Here is a 24911-nt window from a genome sequence, read left to right as displayed (position 1 = left end):
GTGGGAGGGACATTGCGGGCCAGGCCTGTGGTGGGGAGGGGGGGGGGAATTGGGTGGCAATACTGATGGAAAAGGGGAGGAGGCGGGGGTCTTGGCAAATTGGAGCTTGCTGGCTGGAGGCTGTCCAAAGCCAGCCTGCTGCCTCTTCAAGCCTGCAGAGCATAGCTCATATCTGGGAGGAACGATAGCCTCTCTCTTTGGGTGGTTTTTTTCCTTCCCTTTTTGCAGTAGTTGATTGCAATAATCTATTAACGTGTTACTTGCGAGGTGGCAGCTGAGAGAGAGCGAAGCCGGTTTTGAGGGAGAGGAGGGCTGTTGACGTAGCAAGAGAGGGGATCCATTTCGAAACTGAACCCCCCCCCCCCTTTAACGAGGCTCTCCTTGAAGTCTGCTCTGGAGCTGTGGTGGAGGATGATGCAAAAGGTTTTCTCGAGGCAGCCAGCCAAAGACGTAAGGAAACTCCTGATTTAACTTTTTTCCACCCCGCTGCCCCTTTGCTTTTGACAGCTGTAGGAAGAGTGCATCCTGAACTCTTGAAGGGGGAAAAGATCACCAGCCCAGTTCCCAAAACTGGAGTTAGAGTGGGGAGAGTTGCACTCAGAAGTGAACTAGGTTAGTGAAATCACTTGAGCCTGCATGTCTGTGCCTTTGGTTTGCTTCCAGCAAGGATAGTCCCGCAAATGTAGACGGAATTCCCACTGACTTCCTGGATCTCCCAGGAAGCGTGCTAACTTGAGGCTTAATTCCTTGCAATGAAACCTCTTGGCACAAAGGAGATGGTATGCTTTTGTTGGTTTGCTGTTTCTTTTTTTTTGGGGGGGGGGAGATAAGAGTGCCTACCCAAGATCACACAAACCTTTGCCCCCGCCACCCGCACTCAATCCCTGTTTATATGATAGTCGGGCTTGATTTGCCCATCTCTGGATATGGAGCTGTATTTTACTTTCAGTGACTAGATGATGCTAGTTAGATGAAGCTTGCGATCTTATGCATGGGGCATGTTCAAGTCTCCTTATGGGACTGTATCGCCATCAAAAGTGTATATTAGCGGAGAAATCAATGGAGCGAATGCACCGGCGGAAGCTTCCTCGTATTGAGTTGGAAGGAATGTGTTGCATGTTGAGTGCCATTCACCTGCTGTGTAGTTGGATATTAGCACGGATAAGTAATTTATCGAGCAGACTATTCTGATGGTAGGCAGGTGAAAGTGGGGTCTATTGTATACCTCTGAGGTTTTTCTTCCTCCTTGCATCTCTCCTGGATATAGGAGGCTCTACTTCGAAATGCAAGTTTCATTTACCCCTTCCCCACCCCAAAAAAGCACTCCCTACTAACTTTTTCGCAAAGGTGCTTTGTGAAAGTTGTTTGCTCATCTTTTGTTCACATTCAGAGATTAACTTTGCAAATAGATTGGAGGAGGCAATTTTTGTCTCCCTATATTTCAGAATGGAATGGAATGTGATGGTTTTGATTGCCCCGGGGAAAATCAGATAGCTGAATGCTGTTTTATAAATTTAAATAAGTTTTAAGAGATTTTGCTGATACAAAGGTGGAAAGCAAATAATAGTTTTTCTTTTCTTTTTCTAAACACCCACCTGCTTCACTCGGGGACATTTTCAGCTACTTCTAAAACAAAAGCCACACGCACAAAGCCCAAATGGGCTTGTTGTACAAATTTGTCTTCATTATGCTTTAAGCGACCATTATCGTTCTATGTCTTAAAGCAAATGTGCTACTCAGCAAAATTATGATTCCTTGAAACTAGGCAGTTCCTAATGGAATTCTGAATCGAGCTTTTAAAAGCCGTTTGCACAAACTGCCGTTCTCTGTTAGGAGCACAGCTCCTCCTAACCTCTCATCTAAATGTGTGAAATTGTTCCCGTGCCTTTGCTGCTACAAAATTAGTGTCTGGCTGTGGCTTGAGCTGCTGTTTTTAAATATAATATTTAGAGTGCTCCTAGGTTGCTTTGAAAAAAATAAGAAGTCAGAAGGAGGTAAAAGGGTGTGGGAGAAATGCCGCTTGCTGAATATTCCTACATAATTGCTACTTCTGGCTTCAGAGCTCTCAAAATCTCTGGGGTGGCTTCTCAAATGGTAGCAGTCCTGTATGGCTCAGTTGCTTCTTATAGTTGGGCTAGTTCATATGATGAAAGCTGTGAGTTGGGTACACTTTCTCTGTGTGTGTTTGGCCAGAATACCAGAGCTTTAAATACAGTGGTACCTTGGGTTAAGTACTTAATTCGTTCCGGAGGTCCGTTCTTAACCTGAAACTGTTCTTAACCTGAAGCACCACTTTAGCTGCTGCCGCCGCGCCGCCAGAGCCCAATTTCTGTTCTCATCCTGAAGCAAAGTTCTTAACCCGAGGTACTATTTCTGGGTTAGCGGAGTCTGTAACCTGAAGCGTATGTAACCTGAAGCGTATGTAACCCGAGGTACCACTGTAGTGTGGAATTATAAAGTGAGCAGGTACCTCCAGGCTTCCTTGTAATGGTGGGCAAGCCAGAACTTCACTGCACCACGCCAGCCATGGACTCTGATGGTTAAGGCATGATGGACACCCCCCCCGTAAACTTTTCCTCCTGTTGTCTTGTACTGTAGGTCAGAAGGTTGATGGACATCTCTGGTTGATTTGCAGTAGATTTCTGACTCCCAGCTGTCTAACAATAGCATCAGCTAAAAAGTTCTCGAAATTTGCATGGAAGAATATTCGTTTTTGGTTGCTGGTGCTGATCACAGACCGTGTGCCTGGATTCTTAGTGTAAGTCTGCCCTGCTTGAGCTGCTATTTTGCACCTGGCTTAGGCTGGTGGACTTTATGGTATGAAAAAGAGAGAAGCTGGTCCTGCAAGCCTGAAGTCTGCCCTCTCTGCATTCATGTGAGGCATGTGGTGGACATGACCCTAGGCTTTCGGTAGCCCCTTATGCAAAAGGTACAGTGGTACCTCAGGTTACATACGCTTCAGGTTACAGACTCTGCTAACCCAGAAATAGTGCTTCAGATTAAGAACTTTGCTTCTGGATAAGAACAGAAATCGTGCTCCGGCGGTGCAGTGGCAGCGGGAGGCCCCATTAGCTAAAGTGGTGCTTCAGGTTAAGAACAGTTTCAGGTTAAGAACAGACCTCCGGAACGAATTAAGTACTTAACCCGAGGTACCACTGTACTTTGGAGCCCCCCCTTGCAGACAGTCTTCCCATCAAATCCAGATTAAATTTGAAAATTATTGCATTCTCGCATGCAGGGCGAGGCGCTAGCTGGGGCCACAGCTAGAGGAATCTGGTTGCCTCGGAAGTCTCTCCAGCTTCTTCCCAGCTTCTCTCTGGTCCTTGCAATTCCAGGTGTGGAAGTACAAGCTTGTTTCTCAGTTGCTTCCTGTTTTTGCAATGTGTTGCAAGCTATCTGGCGTAGTCGATGAACACTAAGACATCTGCCACATTTTAAAGCTCTGTCAAATGTAATAAATTAAACCACTTTTCTATTGTAATTAAATAATTACTATTTAGGCTGCATTGACTTTGTTGAGGCCCCTCCCATGTATCCGTTCCTTCACCCCCTCCTTCCCAATTTCATACTGCGAGTGCAGAACAGGAAATTGTGTGGCTCTTCACATGTTTGATGGGCTTCATCTCCCCATCAGCCTTGACCGCTGCTCTGAATGCAGAGTCCAGCAACAACTAGAAAGCTACAAGCTCCTCACCTGTAGAGAGGACTCTGCAGAAGGTCTGAGTAGCTTCCAGCCACGTGACGGGCAACTTTTCCTGCCAAAGTGTCTGAATTAATCACAGCCTGCAATTTGAACAGTCCTTGGAGCTGTGTCCTTAGTTCAGATTTGCCGTCGGTAGAGCCTCCTTGCCAGTGTTAGAAACTTAGATATTTAAGCTAGATGCCAAATGGCACCTTAAACCTAGGTTTGCGGTTGCCACGAAAGAATGTCTATTCCCCAGGGGGTTGGGATAGATGATCCTTGGGGTCCCTTCCAACGCTACAATTCTATGATCTCAACTACATTGATTGACTGTAGCTTGCTCTTAACAATTTGCTTGTCCCAGTATGCAAGGAGGAGAAGCACACGCAGTGGAAATGGAATTAACTATGGACTATGGCAGAGGTTTTTAAAGCGTGGTTGCTAGCGTGGCACCCAGAAATCTCCACGTAGTCGCAATTGGACCTGCGCCGGTAGCAAGATGCGCCTTGCACCCGGGTAATTTTGAACACTGCTCCTTGCTACCATGCTGTGGCCTCTCATTTTGGGGTCCAGGATGGTGTAGGGCTGTACTTGATGGCAGAGCGCTTGGTATTTCTCGGCACCGGGGGACAGACAGTGCTCTTGTCTGAAGCTCTGGAGAGCTGCTGCCAGTCAGTGTAGACCGTATTGAGCTAGATTGACCAATGGTCTGATGGATGTGTGAAGGATGCCCCCCTACATTCCCAGTGCTTCTTGACTTGCCAGAGGATTTGGGGTATGTGCAGGAGGGTCTCATGTATTACTCAGCTTTGGGGTGGTCAGAAATCTCTCTGAAGTGCAGGGTAGCCTTAAATGCTTTTTTATAGTTTTCTGCCTTTCCCAGAGAACTCTGCTGAGGGTGGGCAGATCCATAGACTTCATGAAGCTTGCTAAAAACGGTGGCTGGCCCAATCTCATTTGCAGAGATTAAACATGTTGCCGCATGCTGAGTGCCATAGAGAATGGATGGCGTAGGAATGTAACTGACTAATACTCTTAGTGGAAGAAAGGGGTGTCAGGGAGAGAGGAAATGTTGGCATGTGCTTAATCTTGAATGGAAATCTGGGATGGGGAGGTGAAATTTTCTGCTTCCAAGGCAGATAACTCTAAAGGGCACTGACCTTGTCAAGGTCATTGAGTCTGTGGGTGGCCTAGTGGATATGCCATTCCTTATCAGCATGAATTCAAAAGCCCACTTAGTCATTTGCCAACCTGGTGCCCTCCAGATGCTTTGGACTGCGGCTTTGGTCAGCCCCATGGGAGTGGCTTTCCAAAACCTTGGGAGGGAACCAGGTTGGTTAAAGTTGCCCTAGTCTCCATTCCACCTGTGTTCTGCTATCATCACTGCAGTCTCATGCAGAGGCGTACCTAGGGTTCCTTACACCCTTGGCAAGGAGCTGTATCAGTTTCTACCCCCGAAAAAGAAACAACATTTTACGTGACCCAAGTACTTAAAGCATCCAGAGTGAGGTTGAGGCAAGAAGGAAGGACAAAAAAATAAAAATGGCATGCCTTGGTGCCATGGTACAAGAAAGGAACGGCAGCTGTGAGAGCCAATGTGGTGTAGTGGTTAAGAGCGATACTCGTAATCTGGTGAACCGGGTTTGATTCCCCGCTCCTCCACATGCAGCTGCTGGGTGACCTTGGGCTAGTCACACTTTTTTGAAGTCTCTCAGCCCCACTCACCTCACAGAGTGTTTGTTGTGGGGGAGGAAGGGAAAGGAGAATGTTAGCCGCTTTGAGATTCCTTTGGGTAGTGATAAAGCGGGATATCAAATCCAAACTCTTCTTCTTCTGTGTTTGATCTCACGACGACAGCAGTCGCATGCACACCATGCATTCCATAGTTCGAGAGGTGATTTTTGCACATACACATACTGACCTGTGCTCCCGGCGGGGTCTGGTTTCACCAACCCCTGGAAACGCCTCTGGTACGCAAGGATAAGAGCTTCTTTCCAAAGGATCCTATGCCCATCTCGGTCTGATTAGCATTGGGGCTTCCACTTTGCTAAACTGAATTGGGCCCCTTTTAGGTACCAGAGCAGAACAACTATTTGGATCTGCATCATGGTCTAAACTCCCTCCTTGCTGTTCTCAAATGGAAGCAGAGACACCTTTTAGTCTTTCCTTAACTGTGTTGGTGGCTTTCCCTTTTGTGCTGGACTTTGAGATCTAGAAACACTCCAAATTTATTTCTAAGATGGTGTGGGGGCACAGCCATTGCTTTTTTCTGTCAGATACACATGGAATTGCAGTTGACTTTCCACGCTGTGGGTTTTTGCCTTTTTTATTTTTTAAAGATGTTCTATTCATCCCACTGGGTGGTACATGTGGGCAGGGAAGGTACAATTCACACTCCAGCCATTTTTAAAACACTTTTTTTGTATCAGTTGAAGGTAACTTAAGTCAAGCTTTTTTAAAAGTATAAAATCGCATCATTTCCCACTACATCACATGTTTTATGAACTGTTGCTCAATTGCTTTAATTATGTACAAAAAGTCAAACAGTTTTAGGGACATCTTTGAAAAGAATAATAGAAATTTGTTTTGTTTAATTGCTCAGCATATTAAAATTAAATGATATAATAAAAGCCACATGCAAAAAGTGAATACAGAGTCTTTTTAAAGCAATTAAGAATAGGATAGACTGAAAGGTGTATGGCTGACAAGACTGTCTATAACTGATGACATGTTGATGACTTGCCACATTTTTGAGCATTCATGCTTAACCTGTTTTCACAAAGTTTGTGCAGAGGTTAAACAATGCCTGATGTTTATGGAGCATTCATTCTGATTTATTTGCGCGAAGTTTATACTATACCATGTCAAGCAATTCTTCTCCCACGTTTTCCGGTACATTTCCCTATTACATTCCTTACAGAAAGAAGACTGGTTGGTTTTTTTGTGTGGAAGTGGGATTGTTTTGCAAGAAGACCACATTCACTTTAATTGTACAACCCAAATGCGTTGATACATCACTGAATTTCATCTGTAAAATAGCAGCAGCCTGGAAGTGGCTGAGTTCAATCCTGAGTTATTTAAGCCTGAAGAAGAACCATGTTTCTAGGAAAATCTGTAGATCTGATAAAAACAAACAAACATTAATTGCTGCCACCAGAAAGGGTGATAGCTAGTAGTAAATCATTTTTAAAAACAGCCTTTGGGGGCTATTATACAAATATGTTAATAAAAGCATAGCCAAAAAAGCATTCTAACTTTAATTAAAAGATTGGGGGTGTTTTTTTAATGGTACCAAGCGAAAAGCTAATAGTGACGGCCTGTCAGTGATTCTAGCTTCACCTGCCTGACAACTCTCTGCATATATAAAATCCTGCCTTTTGAAAAAAGATGAAGGATAATGTGAAGAGGTTTTACACCTGTGGAGATTGTGCTACTCTTCCCTAAAAAAAATAAAAAAATAAAAAATGGAGGTTTGAAAAGGAATCATTTCAGGGAAAATAACAGGGCGACGGGGATTTGGGTGATCATGTAGTTGCCCTGTAGAAAGCAGGTGAAAGAAGTGTGACAGTTATTTCTGCGTTAAATACTTGGTGTTTGGGATTCCCGAAGCCTGTGAAATTCCTGGAAGTGGGGTTGAATGTTGCTGAAGATATGTGAGCATAATATGGGCGGAAAGGCAGCAAAATATACATAGACAAACACATTACACCAAGGGTGTCCAAACTTTTTCCAAAGAGGGCCAGATTTTTTAAGGATTTAACCCCAAAGCTGTTGGGCTTTTTTTAGGATTTTACCCCAGAACATATACTGCTACGGGGGCTGGATTAAATCCCCGAAACGGACGTTTGACATGCCTGCACTACACACTGGAATTGATTGGTATTTCAAATAGTGTTAGGCTTGTCATTCCCCGGTTGAGCCTCAGTGGGTGTTTTTTGTTTTTTTAAATTGTTCAAATAGTTAAGATCAGGTACAAGAAAAATCCTTCACAGACCATCCAAACATTAACAAAGAAGAGAAATGAAATGAAAGAAAATGTATAAAACCCGAAATGTATTTGCCTGTGTTTGTTCCAGAGTCCTCCGATAAGTGCCACTTGAATGTAATTTATGCTTTGACGTAAGTGCTGTAGTTGGCTTACCAACTTTAAAAATCCAGCTAAAACAATGATAAGAAATCTCGGGTGATATCCAGCATCCTTCATATTTAGAGCAGACCCATTGTAGCCTAAGCCTAGTGAGCCTCCTCTGAATATATGCAATAATTCCGGAAAATCTCCCACTGATAGTGGGAGTCTAGAAAATAGGATTTCACAAGTGATGGTTTGCAAATAACGTATCTCGACGGAATTGCTTGCACTGCGTGTCAAAGGTAGAAATTTGCCTGAAAATGAAACTTGCAGCATAAATTTAATCTCTCTTCCCTCCTGCCAGCCCCCACCCCAGTAGCCTGTGGGGTCTTGTGAGGAGAAACACAAGATGTCACAGCGTGGAGAGTGAGATGGTTAATGATTTAATAACTTGGGGTTTTCATCTTAAGTCATTGTGATAAGAAGCTGGGAGGTGAATTATTTAGTAAGGATGAAGACCATTAACTTGATCAGTTTAAGGTGGATTATTCTTTGTTGTTGGAATGGATTGTTTATACTTTGGGAGTAGTTTACCTTTGGTGGTGGTGGGGCGAAGGAAGCAGAAATAAATATGAGGTAACCTTCATAAAAATGCTGGCAGCCAAGGAGAACACCCTATACACAAAAATGGGATGTGCCTTGATTTGCCACCCTGGACACCTTGTTCAAGAATTATTTATTCCAAAGAGCTCAAGGGAGTGTACATGGTTTCCCCCCTCATCGCTTAATCCCCATAACAACCCTGTGAGGTAGGTTAGATGGAGAGGCAGTGACTGGCCCAGGTCACCCACTGAGTGACTGAGTGGGGATTTGAGCTCTGGTCTCCCAGCTCCTAGTCTTACACTCTAACCACTACACTGTCGACACAGCAATTCTTCAAACAGCTCTGGTTTATTCACAGGCCAGAACTGAACTGAACTGAAGGGTTCAGCCAGCCTGCTTATATAGAGCTCCACTACAACGCAACAGTAACCACTTTCTGTAACTATCCAATCACTGAACGTCACTTTCAATCCCCTATTTGCATATGTGGACCTGAGTGAAAACTATCTACAGTATCCCCCTGCTGGCCCAGGGTGAGAACTTCAGTACATAACATACACCACACTGCCTTTTCTGCTGCGCCTCTTCCTTCTGCAAGGTGTGGTGCAGGAGATTGACTCAACTTCTGCCTTGCTGTGAATCCAGAAGAAAGGGGAATGGCTTTTCATCTGCAGCTCTGCCTTGTCCTGCGAGGAGAGACTGGGGCGGCCCCAAGACTTCTGTAGATTCTGGCGTGTTTTAGAATTTTCTGTATACTGTGTACAGCCAAAGACATTTTGCTACCTGAGGCAAGGGACTTGCCGGGCCCTCAGTTCAACCTACAAAAGCTGGCCGTTGAGGCAACGCTTCACTTTGCCTATTGGTAGGGCTGGCAACAGTTGTACCCCTGGCTGTTTTGCCAAATGCATTTTAAGCATGCAGCTAGAAGTGAGACAAATGTACATTTTGTAAAACTTGTCCAATTGACTGTCTGTAGTTCTGCTGGGTGTAGAGTAAACAGTGTGGGCAGCTTGGGCTTACCTTTGTCATGAAATGGCATGAAATGGTCTCTGGTTTAGCAGGTGATGGGGCCTTTGCTGTGGCCGAGGCAGGTAGAGGCGACCTCTTTCCTTGGCATTGTGGCACAGCACATCCTTTGTTATTTGTTTGCTCAGCATGTCTTGGGTTCAGCCCCCCATATTTGTAGTCAGAGCTGGGGCTATCCTCTGTCTGGAACCCTGAGAGACATTGTCAGCCAGGGTAGGCTATGATCTATCTGGGCCAACAGTCTGACTCTGTATCAGTTCGCTTCCTGTGTTCATGGGGTTGACTGGCCAAGACAGGACTCGGTGTCCATCCTAGATGGAAACGTTAAAAAAAAAGGGGGGGGGAAGGATAGCAAGCTGGGTTTTGTTTTGTTTTTAATTTCATTGCATCTGCAGTTGGACTTAAATAAAGTGCCCAAGGCTGTGGTTTGCTGAAATAAAAATATTTGGATTGCTTTGAGGAACTTGGTTTTTGGTGCCTACAGATGGAAGTCACAGCAAAAGGTGTCAGCATGTACTCCTGTTCAGGCTTCTAGTGAGCCAGCCATACCCTCTCCCGAACACTCCATTCCGCTCCTCCAACAGCCAGTCAGCATTCCATGCTCACCAACCATGTTGAGTCGTCCTTGCACTGTTGTTTGTTTGTTTGTTTTGCAGCGGTGTGTGTGAAATTTTGTAAACCTTAGAATTCCCCTAAAGATCTCCTTTCGGAGAACTGGCTTCACTGGTATTATATAGAGCAGGGGTAGGCAATCTAAGGCCCGTGGGCCGGATGCAGCCCAATCGCCTTCTCAATCCGGCCCACGGACGGTCTGGGAATCAGCATGTTTTTACATGAGTAGAATGTGTGCTTTTATTTCAAATGCATCTCTTGGTTATTTGTGGGGCCTGCCTGGTGTTTTTACATGAGTAGAATGTGTGCTTTTATTTAAAATGCATCTCTGGGTTATTTGTGGGGCATAGGAATTCATTCTCTCCCCCCCCCCTCCACAATATAGTCCAGCCCACCACATGGTCTGAGGGACGGTGGACTGGCCCACGGCTGGAAAAGGTTGCTGACCCCTGATATAGAGAATGCCAAAGGATGCCATATTATAGCTCTTGGAGTTTGTGAAAATCTACAGCTCCCCAGAGAATCTTCCGTTGTATTTCGGGGTGGGGGAGAAAGAGAGAGAGGGCATTTCACTTAATCACTTGCTCCTAAAAACTCTCGATTGAGGTCTCGGCGTAATTTCCAGTCACGTTAAGGGAGCTGTCCGTGTGCATTAAGAGGAAAATAGACTCATTGACGTCTGGTGTCAAGTAATGGCAAAACTATCAATGCTCTCAGACAAAGACGGCCTGTCAAAACAGGATATGTTTGCATCTTGGGATTGAAAGGGCTTTTTTATCTGTTCGCTACAGCTAGCTTACCATGTAGTCAAATTAAGACAATGCTGTAGCATTGTAGCAGTAAATGTAGCATTAATTAGTCTTTTGATTGCCTTTATCTTAAAATGCAAGAGATGTAAAATATCTCACTTTTAAGAAATGTGTGGGCAATTAATTTTAAATTGCATGTACCCTCCACTTGTAGAAGATAAGGATGATCAAAAACTGCGATTAGATGTACATTTTCTCTCTGCCTGCCCTCCCCAGATGGGAAGGAAACTAACCAAAGTATTCATGTTCTTTCTCCTCCAATCTGTGTTCTCTTTCTTCCTTCCCCTCCCAGGTCAGATGGACCTTTGGTGGGGAAGGTTTGAGGGGGATAGGAAAAAAGGAATAGCCTGATTCTTCAGGGCATACAATACAGCTCAGCACCTTTTGAAAACCTTGGCATAGCAGGCATCAGCACTAAAAAGTTTTCTACACTGCTTTTAGTTTTACAAAAAGGAATACCATACAGATAGACACCAGGGATGGGGAGCCTGTGGCCCTTCGAATGCTGCTGGAATACAGTTCCCATCATCCTCTGCCACTGGTCCTGCTGGCAGGGACTGATGGGATTTGGAGTCCAACAACACCTGGAGAGCCCCAGGAACTCCATCCTGGCACTATAATAAAACATAGCAATATCCCACTCAAGGTCTCCTCCCTTTTCCTATGTTTTGGGACCAGGCGTTTATTTCCAAAGCCGCCGCCTCCTCCAGCTTCTCACAGCTTCACATCTCACAGAACATCCGAATCGTAAATATCCCATAAAACCAATCATCAGTAAAATCAGAGAAATCATCACTGCTGTCGAGCACACCAGGAGCTTGTATTAATAATATTATGTCCTATAATAATGCTAATAATGTTACCATTAATTAATGTTAATTATTAATAATGAAGCTCTTAGCAAAAGGGTCGGGGACAGCCTGGATGGTACATCTAGGTGGTACATCTTGAATTGCAGGGGTTGGGGCTTGCCTGACCTCAACGTCAGAGGTGCCACCAGGCCAGTCACTCGCAGAATGGTGAAAAGAGTTGTGTCTCCTTAATTCTCCAGTGGGGCAACCGTGGTGGTGGTGCAGGATCCACCCTTACAAAATGAAGTTGACTTTTTAAAAAAATAATAGTCAAACGGTATACAAATTTCTTGAAATAATGAAATGAGTGCATAAGTGTCTAAAGACTGGCAGAATCCTGGATCGGCTTTCTGCCCTCCAAACTCCATAACGCTGGACTCGGGGCTTGGAGTGTGAAAAATTGGGGGGGGGGGGGAGTCAGTGGGAGGGCTCATCTTTTTTTGTAGGCGAATTTCTTGAGTTGTAGCTTCACAGCAGAGAATCTCCTCTTGCCCTTTCCAAACTGAAAGAAAGTGATTTCTTTTTTCCAGTTTGGATTCTTCACTGAAGATGCCAGCAGAGGGTTTTGTTTTTTAAAGATATTATGGATATTGAGAGGGCATACCATATTTTTTGCTCTATAAGACTCACTTTTTCCCTCCTAAAAAGTAAGGGGAAATGTGTGTGCGTCTTATGGAGCGAATGCAGGCTGCGCAGCTATCCCAGAAGCCAGAACAGCAAGAGGGATCGCTGCTTTCGCTGCGCAGTGATCCCTCTTGTTTTTTCTGGCTTCTGAGATTCAGAATATTTATTTTTTCTTGTTTTCCTCCTCCAAAACTAGGTGCGTCTTATGGTCTGATGCGTCTTATAGAGCAAAAAATGTGGTAATTTACTGCTTGTGAGCTTAGTCTCTGCCAGCTTGGTGCCATCCAGACGTTTTGGAAAACCTCTGTAGGGCACCAGGTTGGTGAAGGCTGGCTTGGATTTTGTACTGTCATTCTGTCCTGTGCAGGACCGTCCAAGGCACTCTGGCGACGAAGGTATTTTTAAACCAATGTTGCCTGAACAAAGAACGTTACCAAGCCTTTTCTTTCTTTTCTTTTTTCTTTTTTGTAGATGCTTTTCGGAATAATTCTTGCAGAGTGCCTATCCATCAAGGCTGACTTTGCTGCAAGAGGCAGTTAAAACGCTGGCTTGTAAAATGCTCATTCACTTAACCCAGAAACTGATCATCTATAGAACATTGTGACTCCACTTAATCGGAAATGGAGTTTTGAAAATAGCATTGTCCTGGCCCATGGAGCCTTGGGTTCCTCTGTGTTGGAAGAGGAGGAACTTTTTGTTAATTGAGTTTTCCAAATTTCTCTATTTGAGGCTTTCAGAAGATGCAAAATTATATTAAGAGTAATAATAATAATTGTGCTTATGTGTGGGGGATTTGCTATTGTGAAAGCAGGGAGTAGAAACTAATAAAAAACCCAGCACTAAGATGAGGTCCGTTCGTTCAGCTCTTGCTAAAACTTAATGGGGTGTGAAATTCTGCTGTATCTCAGAAGGGTGGGTCTTGGCAAATTTATTTAGGAATATATATTTTGGGGATTAAAGTTTGCATCTGTAAGTAGGATGTATAAAGGGACTTTATTGCTAAGCCCCAAGAGAAGGAGCAGGGGATCCCCTCTTATTGAGGTCTCCTGGACCCTGCATCTCAAATGACCCCAGGGCCAAATCCAAACCCTTGAAGAGTGTTGGCTGATCCCCAGGTTACAAATGTGGAAACGAGAAGCGGATGGAGAACAGGGGTGGCAGATTTCAGGCCCTGGGGACAAATTCTGTGTTCCAGGCCTCCCTGTTCAGTGCTTGGTACTCTCAGGAGGAGAAAACCTCCTTTGATACTCTTTCTGAGTTCCTTTGGATTAAGCCACAGAGCCTAGGACTTGCCGATCAGAAGGTCGGCGGTTCGAATCCCCACGACGGGGTGAGCTCCCGTTGCTCAGTCCCTGCTCCTGCCCACCTAGCAGTTCGAAAGCACATCAGAGTGCAAGTAGATAAATAGATACCGCTCCAGCGGGAAGGTAAACGGCATTTCCGTGCGCTGCTCTGGTTCACCAGAAGCGGCTTAGTCATGCTGGCCACATGACCCGGAAGCTGTGGGCCAGCTTCCTCGGCCAATAAAGCAAGATGAGCGCCCCAACCCAAGAGTTGGTCACGACTAGACCTAATGGTCAGGGGTCCCTTTACCTTAACCTTTACCTGAGTTCCTTTGCCTGACTGGAATGTGCCTGTGAACTCTGATAAGGCCTCTTGCATGGAGAGAGGTGCAACATGCCTTTTCTTTTCACACCAAAACACAGGATCACTTTTTAAGCACAGCGTTGGTTGAGAGCAAATGGTTCATTGGGTACCCGGATCCCAAGCAGTCTTGGGGCTTGAAAGCTACTTGGTCATTCTCCTCCATCAACCTGTCTTGAAGTGTCTTGACTGTCCTCAGTCTTGGGGACTTGCCTTCTTCCTGCTAGTGGGAGACCCGGAACTGGGTTTTGCTTGAGCTGCTGCTCCCTCTTGCCATGATTCCTCAGCCCACCCAGACGGGCCGTTTCCCCCCACTTCATGACCTCTGGTGTGCCTGTTGCTGCCCCCTGGTGGGAAGGCAGGTGCTTTGCCTCTGAAGGCATGCAGTGCTGCTGTCTCGCGGTGAGTTATACTGAGGAAGCGAGAAGCAGAAACAAGCTCCAGCTTGCAATGTTTTGGCTGCTGTTTGTGCATCTCCAACCTTCTCTGGGCAGGATTTCAAGGGAGTAAATGAGAGACAGAGTACGAGACCCTGCCAAGGACTTGGCACTGTCTTGCTTTTTTACGCTGGTGTTCCTGTCTTCTCCTGGGTGGGAACAGACTGAGCTGTTTGTTCCAGTTTCCCCTTTCCCCTTTTTGCTTCTACCCAGGTAGTGACTTCTTAAAACAGGGTTAGGGAACTGGATCTGACCAGTGAGCCAGGTCCTTCTTCTCCCGCCCCGCCTGGAGCCAGGTTTGATAAGTGGGTGGTACCACCTGACTGCCAAATCACCTGATGTCACAATGTTAATAGGTGACTCCTTTGCAAATCTACACTTGGAAAGGCATTTTCACAGGACTTTGCAGTCACAGCTGGCTGGTGCTGCCTGCAAATCCCCTTATGTCCAAGCCCTATTTTTGCTTGCACTATGCCAGGAATCATAATTCATTTATATGTTTATTAATTAGTTATATTTGTTGCTTTTCTCGCAGATTGACCCAAAAGTGACTTGCATTAAAAATTAATTAAGAGCAACCAAGTAAAAACCTAAAATGACAGCTAAACAGATGAAAGAAGCCTTTGCTTTGGTGTCCAAAACCAGATAGAGATTGCCTCCATTCCACAAATGGGGAGCCACCACTGAAAAGGCTAGTTCTCATGTGTTTATGAGTATGACTTACCTGAAATGTCCTCACGGGCCAAATGGGGAGGCCTGGTTAGGGCCCCTGGGATGGAGGTTCCTTTAGAAAAGATCTCCATCTTCATTTCCTGGCTTTGTTCTGCAGATCCCAGGACACTGGGGCCAGAAATGTGGCTGTGTTGCTGCTGGTAGGAGTTTGCAGGATGCTTAAATAAAATTGCAGTGCCCATCACTTTCAGCTGTAAAAATGGGAAACGGAAGTAGTAGTTCACTGTGTGGTTGTTAGAACTGACTTTAGTTCTGTATTGAGTTTATTTGGGGAAAAGAGAGGTAACTCTGCAAATCCCTAGGATGGATTTACATAGTAATTGATTTGGATTCATTCGACACAATATCTATACCATGTGGGACAGCTGGGAAATAAGATGCAAAAGACTTCACAGAAGAAGTATACGTAGCAGACCAAACACAGTTTGCAAATAACAGGACATGTTCTTGTATGTTGCAGACTCCCAAGACACACAAATGTTCTCTGCAATCCTGTGCATATGCTGTGTAGCATAAAAAAATAAATCTGCTTGCAGGTAATTCAAATTCTGCAACCTGTATAAAATATGCTTTTCTAAGCATGTGGGCAAAGCCTTCTCAACTTTTGGAAGCCTGTGATGTGCCACTGAGTAAGGCTCCCAGTGGTTGGGGAGCAGAGTGCAAATCCCTGTGCAGATCGCTTTATCCTTTCTCCATGCAAGAAATTGTTCAAATTCACATCATTTATACATGCTGCAGAATTGAGGTGGTTGCACAGCTTGGATTTCAAGTTTGGTTTTGTGGGGAGTACGCACACCCCAGAAACTTACCGTACGTTGTTGGAAACTGTGTATGCATACAAGCCCTCCGTGGCTATTCTGTGGGAAGCTTTGCCTAAGTTGCAAAGGTGATTCTCAAGGAATGAGCTAAGCCGCTTCTGCTGGAGATTCAGAGCATCTGTTCCGCCAAAGCATTCATGGGCCGCAGGGCGAGGAGTGAATCTCAAATGCCTGCTTAGTTCAAATCCCACTCTGGCAAATGCTGAATTAGAAGCATTGATCCTTCCCCCAAACAGGGTGGTGCGCAGGAAGCCTGTTGTTTGGCAAGTCCTTTTAAAGCTGCAGCTCTTGGGGTAGGCAGGCTCATTCCACTCCTTTCCCAGAGCTGAAGATGCTCCACTGCATACAGCCAAAACTGGGTAAACTGATAAGCATTGTGTCCAAATGCTGCGAAGGGGTCTGTCCAAGGGCTATAAGCAGTGGGTCACTGGGCTTACCCAATGCCACCGTTCCCTTTAGGTGGGAGCAAGGTGGATTTGGCATAATTGCACACAGACAGTGTTTAATCTGGGAAAGGCCATAGCTCAGTGGCAGAGCATCTGCCTTGCATGCAGAACATCACAGGTTCAATCTGACATCTCCAGACTGAGCTATGCCAAAAACTGCCAGCTAGATAGACCGATACCCTGACTTGGAGAAAGGCAGTTTCCTGTGTTTCCTAAAAGCCCTGCCTGAGTAACAGAAGGTGTCTAAAAATGAACAGGGATGGCTGGGACCGAACCTCTCTTGGCAAGGAGTTCCACAGGCTGCCTGCCACACTAAAGGCTTGGTCCTTGGCAAAGGCTTGCTGAATATCAGGGGTGTGGAGAACCCCCAAGGCTTGCCATCAGAAGGCCTCTGAGCTCATAAGGAGGAGCACAAGGAATCTTAAGGGCTTTGCGAATTAAATTGTGTAGGGCTTTGGACGTGACCTGGTAGCAGCATTTCTGCTCTCAGGAGCCGTCGTAGAGTGACGAAGTCAGAAGTCCATCATAGTTGTAGCCATGCACTTCTAAGGTTTCGCATATTTTTTTAAGATTATGCAACAATAATTAGGGATTCATCACAATGATTAGTGCAGATCTCCATGTGTTGTCTTTCAGCTAGATCTGAAGAAAAGGATCAGGAGGGTTTATCTTCTTTTGGAGTGACCTAACTGTTCCATTGTGCAGAGCAGAATTTGCATATCGTTCTCTTGAAAAGGAAGCGGCTTGTGTTTTCTGGTGTTCCTAAGTGCTTCACTTCCGGCCACGCAGTGGTCCTCTTTCATGCTGTTTGGGCAGCACTTGGGTGCTGGAGATCCAGCTGCAGAAGTAGCAACAGTGTTAGAAACTCATATATAAGCTAGGTGCCAAATGGCTCCTTAAATTCAATTGCCAAAATGGAATGTCTAGTTGCCATTTTGGGGGCAAGACGACTCCAAAGTCTTATTTTTCAAATGATGGACTGGCTGTGAATGATTCCCAGTTAAACATCTGGCTAGTTCAGATGACAACCTTGAGCTAGGTTAAGTGTTTTGAGAACAAAAGAAAAGTCACTTGATCCAGGGACAGTCTACATATGTATTGGACCATTTCAACCTCTTTTTCGTAATGGTGACGGCTCCTGCTCAGGCTGCGCGGAAAAAGCCTCTTGGTTCCTGAAATTCATTCCGATTGTGCCAATAAAATATAACTGAAAGAATTCTACAGGATGGCGTTATTACTGTGTGAAAGCAGTCCAGATCCAATGATCCCCAGATGGTGGAGAGGTTCCATCTTACTGCCCAGGCATCTAATTGGTTGCAAGGGGTTCAAAGCTAGGTGCAAAATGTGCCTGGCACTTGGCTAGTTTCGAACACTGAATAGAAATGGGGCTTTGATTCCCCACAACCCTGGTCCGCTACTCTGCTTCTCAGCGGAGGATTAACATGTTGCCAGTAACCTGCTCCTGTGAGCTGTCTGGCTATTTGTGGTTAAAAGCAAGCGGGAGGCAACAGGTTGGCAGATGCTGGCATATAGTGTATTGCTGCCAAGAGGCAGCGAGCGTTGAAGCTGCCTTATAGGCAGGCTTGGTTTTGTTTGAGTGCCCTGTTCCTTATTCCTGACAGGCTGCAGCTTCCTCCACAGTCTTTCCCCTACTTTTTATATTGGAAATGCTGGGGATGAAACCTGGCGCTTTTATATATGCTGAGCACCTGTGCTACATACCAAGCTGCGGTCCCTTCCCTAGCGAAAGAAGATTGCTGGGCACTCAAAGTGCATCTACAGTGTGTCGTCTTAATTATTGTCTTCCACTCTGGCTTTTTCCAGCCCTCTGGTTCCCCCACCCCACCCCACCCCTCGTTGATCCCCAAGATTGCCATGGAAGAAATCAAAGCAACCTAATTGCCATTCCCGAATCCATTTTTCAACGATGCCAATTAGGAGTAGTTTATTAGCGACCGGCTTGAAAAGCATCAGGGAGGCTAATTTACCATAGGAGGCCTTTCATGCACTTTGAAATCCAGGCTCTGTATCCAGGTTCCAAATGAGATCAGCAGAGGAATGAACCTGCTATTTAAAAGCTAATTTGTACACAGGAAATTTAAGTTCTTGAATATTCCTAGTGATGAAAAATGCATTATTTGGTCTTGTTAAGGCGCCTGGCTGCTTTTTTTTGAAAATGAAGCCCTGATCTTAGTCTTTGCACTAAAAATATAAGCAGTGGGCTATTAAGTGGGGAGAAGGTTTGGGTCAATGGGGGCATGTTTTCTCCCTCCTACACTAGTGGCTATGTAAGAAACACCAACATCTCAAGCTGAGGAGTTGAGGTCAACAGAAGAGGCTTTGTCCAGAGCTCAGTGGCTTGTCTTTGAACCAAGTGATCTCCTGCTGGGACCTGGGCATTCTGAGGCAGGCTGGGTATAGGATCTCCCCCATATCCTGATACTGCTGGCCCCCAACCCCAAATCACTATAGCAGAAATTAAAGTACACTAATTGACAGTCACAAATTCCTTTTTCTTAATTATTTCAGTTAGAAGTTGTTTCTTAGTGACCAGCCTCAAAAATTATTGGGGAGGCTAATTTATAATTTTGGGGCCCAGGAACCCCCAATACACATTCATTCATCCATCCATCACATTTCTATGCCACCTTTTCTTCCAAGGACCTCAAGGAGGAGGGTACAAGGACCTCAAGAAGGAGGATACATTGTCCTCCTTCTTCCCCATTTCATCCTCACAGCAATCCTGTGAGGTACGGTAGGTTACGATGAGAGGCAGGGACTGGCCCAAGGACACCCAGCGAGCTCCATAACTGAGTGATGATTCAAACCCTGGTCTCCCAGATCATAATTCAACATTCTATGGCCAAACTTGGCCATCCAGCTGTTTTGGGACTACAACTCCCATCGCCCCTAGCTAATAGGACCAGTGGTCAGGGATGAGGATGAGTCACAAATGAGGGCACAGGTCTCCAGCTGAAATGTTTTTCAGGCCCACTTCTTCATCTGAAGGTGGCTAATCATGCAACTGGAATGAATCGTGCAAAGCTGTCTCATGACACTAGAACTCAGTGACGTTCAGGGAGGCTGAATGTTGGGAGATTTAGGATAAAGATCAAAATAATTATTTCTGCAGTGCATAGTTGAAATTTGGAACTCACTGCCACAGGGGGCAGTGATGCCCACCAGCCTGGATGGCTTTAAAAGAAGATTAAACAAATCCATAAAGGAGGAGAAGGCTATCAGTGGCCACTAGCCACAGTGGCTATGCTCTGCATCTGCTGTCAGAGGCAATGTGCTTCTGTACATCAGCTGCTGGAAACCACAGGCTTTTATGCATGGGTCCTATTTGCAGGTTTCCCAGAGCAGGATTCTTGACCAGTTGGGTCACTGGCCTCATCCAGCAATGCTCTTACATTCTGTAAGTCTGTGGGTTTTGTGCATGTGAATAATTTTGCTTCTATTAGTTGCTTGCTCTACTTATGGCTATGAAGAAACCCTAAAAAACTAGACACCCCCCTTCCTCTGAGTATTGTCATACATTTTAGAACCCCACAAGGAGTAGAAACCTAGATTCAACACACCTCTTTCTTCACAGGCCCATTTAGGGTGATTAGCTGTGGCTTCCCCATGAAAATCTTGCAACGTGACAATACCAGTTTCAGGTTCCCTGCTGGAGACTGGAATTTCGTACCATTTGACACCAGCATTTTAGTTCTATAGATTGTGTTTAATGAGCCATTTTTTCTCTGAGAGGTTCTGGCCCACTGTTTATTTGCCAGAGTTTTATATGCCTTGTTGTTTAGTTACAGTGCCAAGGCAACAATGCTAAATTAAATCTTTATGTTGACAGCCCGTCATATTCTGCAGCAAGGGTACATTAGCAGAAACCGAGTTGCTTAGAACCTCACATTAAAATACTCCTGGTACTTTGGACCATTTCGGTACACTTTTAAACATTGGTTTCATTGTAATGCAGAGGGCTTTTTTCTGTTGCTGCTTTTCTGTTTTGCTTTAGGAACCATCACTGCAAGAATGAAAGAAAGCTCTTAGCTTAATTGAACCGGGTGTCTTAATACAGCAACTCATCAGTCAACAGCCAGAGTTCGTTCCTTCTGTTATGGTTAATTGTATTTCTCTCTGGGGGCTTTGCAAGATCAATGCTTCTGATAGAAGATGCTCAGCATTCTGTCTCTCCCCCCGCCCCCGCCCCAGTAGTTATGCAGATAAACAATTGGTCATAATAAACCGCTTAAGAACAGTAAGAATACATATTTTGAGAGCTGTGGAAGAAAACAGGCTTCTGGTGCATGGCACCAGCGACTCTGAGTTGGTAGGAAGCTGCGCCTTTGAATGTGGAAAGGGCCACACTGGAAGAAAAGGAGGGGCCATTGGCAGCCAATCAAATACCTCTCTGTAGCTCACCAGCTGGACATGAAGGCAATGAGCATTCCTGTCGCTTATTAGGTGGGTTCTGCAGGAAACCTGCACACAGGAAGAGCACTCCTCCGACAATCAGCACCATGGTCAGTGGCAGGTGCGGCTGCTTTGCATGCAGAAGGTCCCAGATTCATTCCTCTGCATCTCCAGGTAGTGCCTGCTAGCAGCTTTCCAAGGTTTCGGTCAGTGTAGACAATATTGAGCCAGGTGGGGCAATGGTTTGACTGTATAGAACAGCTTCTTATGCTCACACTGATATCACCCCTTTGCTCAGAACCTGGAGGCCAGAGATCTACCTTTTTACATCATGAGCTGCAATTGTAGTGCTTTGCACGCAGAAGGTCCCATTCTCTGGCATCTCCAGATGGAGCTGGGAACATCCCTTTCTGAAACCTGGAGAGTTGCTGCCAGTCAGGGTAAGCAGGACTGAGCTAGATGACCCAACAATCTGACTTAAGGCAACACCCTGTGTTCCTATGTAATGCTGGCCTGGAAGCACTCTAGTGCTGTGTTGCTTTTTGAAAATCAAGGCATCTTGTGTAGGACGTTGAAAGCAGGTGGTGTTGGGCTGTGAGGTACAGCTTGAAAGCCTGTGTGGCATAGTGGCTAGAGCTTCAGACTAGGACCTGGAAGACCAGGGTTCAAATCCTCATGTGGCCATGAAATTCACAGGGTGGCCTTGGGCCACTCGCCATCTTGCATCATAACCTACCTCACAGGGTTGTTGTGGAGATTAAAACCATATACACTATCTTGAGCTGCTTGGAGAAAAAGGTGGGATATAAATGCAAGTAATAATAACAACTTCATAGCAAGTGAGCTCAATTCATCACAAACAAACTTTCCTTGTAATTGATGCAACTTTGACTTCCCTTTGGGCTGCTCTGCTATTGCTGGAGCGGGTCTAAAGCACTCAAGATATTGACTTTCCTTTTGGGTGGCACAGAATCCTGGATTTCTTCTCCGGGACAGCCTGCCAAGTTGGGCGGGGGGGGGGAGTTGGGGGGGGGGAGAGACACACCACTTGTTCTTCACTGTGCAGATTGAGTCACCAAGGATGTCTGTGCCTTGCCAAGCCAAGAGAGCATCACTTGGTGTTTGAAAACAACCTGCGTCATCTTCTGTCAATTTATCCTAAGCAGAACTGTGTTGGGGAAATATTAGAGGCGGGTTTCGGACGAATACAGTAATGCTTGGTTCAATATGGGCAAAGCAAGCCAATTCCACCTAGCACTGATTCTAGTGATGGGAAAGACCAGGGTGTGACGCTTGGTCTTACATATTTAAAAGCATTTAATACATTTCCAAAAAGCTCCTTAAGAGGTGAACATTATATATATGTGAGAAAACAGATTTGGGGGATTCATACATGTCAACCAGGGTCCAATCTGATGGGTTGGGGAAGGGCCACGGGAGAGCCCCTGTCTTGCATGCAGAAGGTCCAGGGTTCAATCTCTGGCAGCATCTCCAGCTAGAGCCGGGAGCAGCTCCTTATCTGAAAGCTCAAGAGTCTCTACCAGTCAGTGCAGACAGTGCTGAGCTAGAAAGACTGATGGCCTGACTTGGCATAAGGCAATGTCTTGTGTTTCTATGTCAGGGAAATCCGGGGTGTGAAAAATTTATTGAATGCATTTATACCCCTCCTATTTCTCCAGGCATCCCAGGGTGGCATTCATGGTTCTGACCCCTCCATATTTAATCCCCACAACAACCCTATGAAGTAGGTTAGGCGGAGAGGCTGTGACTGGCCCAAGGTCCTACCTTGGTGGGAATTTGAACCCTGGTCTCCCAGGTCCTAGTCTGATGGTTGTTGCTTTGCGCATGGCAGAGGCCATCTGCAGACTATTTGCCTATGCTCCCTGTGTGGTGTGTCTGTGTGTGTGTGTATCTGTATCTGTCTGGAGAAGGCAGGGCTAGGCTTATGACTGAATGTAAAATAGGAAAGCTGCCTTATACTCAGCCAGATGATGGGTCCATCTATCTCAGTATTGTCTGCCCTGGCTGGCAGCAGCTTTCCAGGGTTTCAGGCAGGGAGTCCTTCCCAGCCCTATTTGGAGATGCTATGGCTGAACCTGGGTCCTTCTGCACACCTTTATGATACAGGGCAGGTGACTTTTCTGGTAACCAAGTCCTGAGTTGATTCAGGCCTTTATATGTTAAGCGCTATGCATTTCATCCAGAGCAATTTGGATGAAGGGCAGTGATAAAAGAGAATAAATCTCCTTGGACCTCTTACACTTCTGCCTGTTTCTGCACTTTTTCTGTCTCGTTATGCCTCCCTATTAATCTCTCTCTTGCAATATTTTAGCTCTCATTTAACCTCTTTTAGGATCACTCCAAATCATGACCTTGTGTAGGGATCTGTTACAGATGAGAGAGTATCCATCGCCCAGGCGTTGCGGGAAGCCTTGGTGCTGTCTCCGTTGGAAAAGGAAATTAGATTTAAATGGGAATATTAAAGCCCTTGTTAAACTGACTTCAGGTCTTGCAAACGTCACTTTGGGAAAAAAGAAGAAAAACGACTCCCTTGCTCTGTTGCAAAGATTAAACTGAGCGTAAGCACAGCTCTGATATATCAGGGCTTTGGGCTCTGGTATGTGAAGTAATCCCAAATAAGGGCCCTTTTGTGCATGGACAGAATGGTTTTTTATATTAGCACAGAGGAGTCTCACCAGCTGCGAGTTGTCTCTGATGGTGGCAAGGGACTTTTGTGTGTCAATTACAGGTGCTTGAACTGCCACTGACTGGCTTCCTGCATGGGCATACAGGTGAAGGAGCCAGAACTTCTCAAGCAGAGCTCAGTCATGGATCTCTCAAGTTAACATGAAATCCATCCTTTGGTTTCCGTTTTCCCACATTGCTGTAGTCAGTCAGAACCATGGACAGCTCCTTTTTCTAAGCGATGAGGATTGGACTGATGAATCAGTTCTATGGCTCTGTGTGTAGACATATGAACAGAGAAGGGGTTGGAAGGTGGCTGGAGCTAGGGTTGCCATACGTCCACAGTTTTGCAGACATCGCCGGTATTTGGTGCTAGTAAACAGCACCTGGGCGGAAAATGCTGAAATGTCTGGGGAAATTTGGACGTTTTAACAGTCACAAAACACCCCTTGGCTCTCCAAAAAATGCTCAACAACTTTTGTGTTCGGATTTTCATTTTTTGAAATTTGGCAAGCCTGCTGGAGCATCATGCCCAAGTCCCTCCCCAAAACCTCACCCCATGCCTGCCATAAAAGGGTAGATGCAGGCTGATAGTCTAAAGGCAAGTGGCAATAAGGGGAGTGGGGTTCAGTTTTACAGTTCAGGGCTCCCACTTCTGGGCTGCAGTGGGGGGCAGCCTGCTGATCTTGCATTGCTTGCAATTCTTGCTTCACAGCAACTTTGCCTCTCTCCAGCCACGGCCCTGAGCGAGAGCCGGCGATGCTTGATGGCTGCACATTAATGCGCCAGAGCAGCCGCAGCTCGTGGTGAAAAGGCCGATTTGTCTATTGTGCTCCCTGAAGATGGGAAGCAGGAAGTGGCAGGACAGAGTAATGAATGTTGCCTTCCCAAATGGGCTGCTTTTGATCTCGGGAGCCTTTGCCGATTGGGCTTTTCATTAGCTGCCTTTTTGGCCTTCCCCAACTGCAGCGTCTCCTCTGAGCCTTTTTTGTGCGTTCCGGTGAATGATCCTCTTGTTTGCAGCGGAAAAGCATGGCTGTCTGGGGACTTTTGGAAAAGCTTCAGGAATGCATCTGGGGCAGAGTTCACACCTCTGAAAACGACAGCTCCAAGGAGGGGGTTAGCCAAGGGACTTCCGTGTGGCCCCTGTGAGGCTGGTTTTACATGATTCAGGGTTTACTCCCTCACTTTGTGGCTAGAATCCATTCCAGCTGTTTGAAAGTGTCCTATGTTAGGTTGGCTATGGACCGTGTAGCCATCTGTAACAACAGCCCCATTGAGATGGGCAGAGAAGCAGGAGCCTAGGAAGCTGCCTTAAGCCCAGTTGGACCAGTAATCTGTCTGGCTTAATGTTGTTGACACCAGCCTTCCTTCTGCACAGCCTGATGTTGGGGATTATGATAGGGCTGGGCAATATATCAATACAACGCCAAAACTGGTTTGAAGTCTATATTGTTATA

General features: G+C 45.7%; 1 protein-coding gene across 7 annotated transcripts in view; it reads left to right on the top strand.

Moving 5' to 3' along the window:
* MEGF11 (multiple EGF like domains 11) overlaps window positions 1-24911 on the top strand; it is a 339710-nt gene that overhangs the window by 1226 nt on the left and 313573 nt on the right. The window contains exon 1 of one of the 7 annotated variants that reach the window (XM_028705583.2): window positions 118-450. The exons of the other annotated variants lie outside the window; for them this stretch is intronic. The gene's annotated coding sequence lies outside the window, so the exon portion shown is untranslated. Of the gene's footprint in view, window positions 1-117; window positions 451-24911 lie in introns of those variants that run through there. 7 annotated transcript variants of the gene reach the window in all.

This window comes from Podarcis muralis, chromosome 14 (assembly GCF_964188315.1).
Source record: "Podarcis muralis chromosome 14, rPodMur119.hap1.1, whole genome shotgun sequence".
Lineage (NCBI taxonomy): Eukaryota > Metazoa > Chordata > Lepidosauria > Squamata > Lacertidae > Podarcis > Podarcis muralis.
This window is presented reverse-complemented; position numbering and strand designations above follow the sequence as displayed.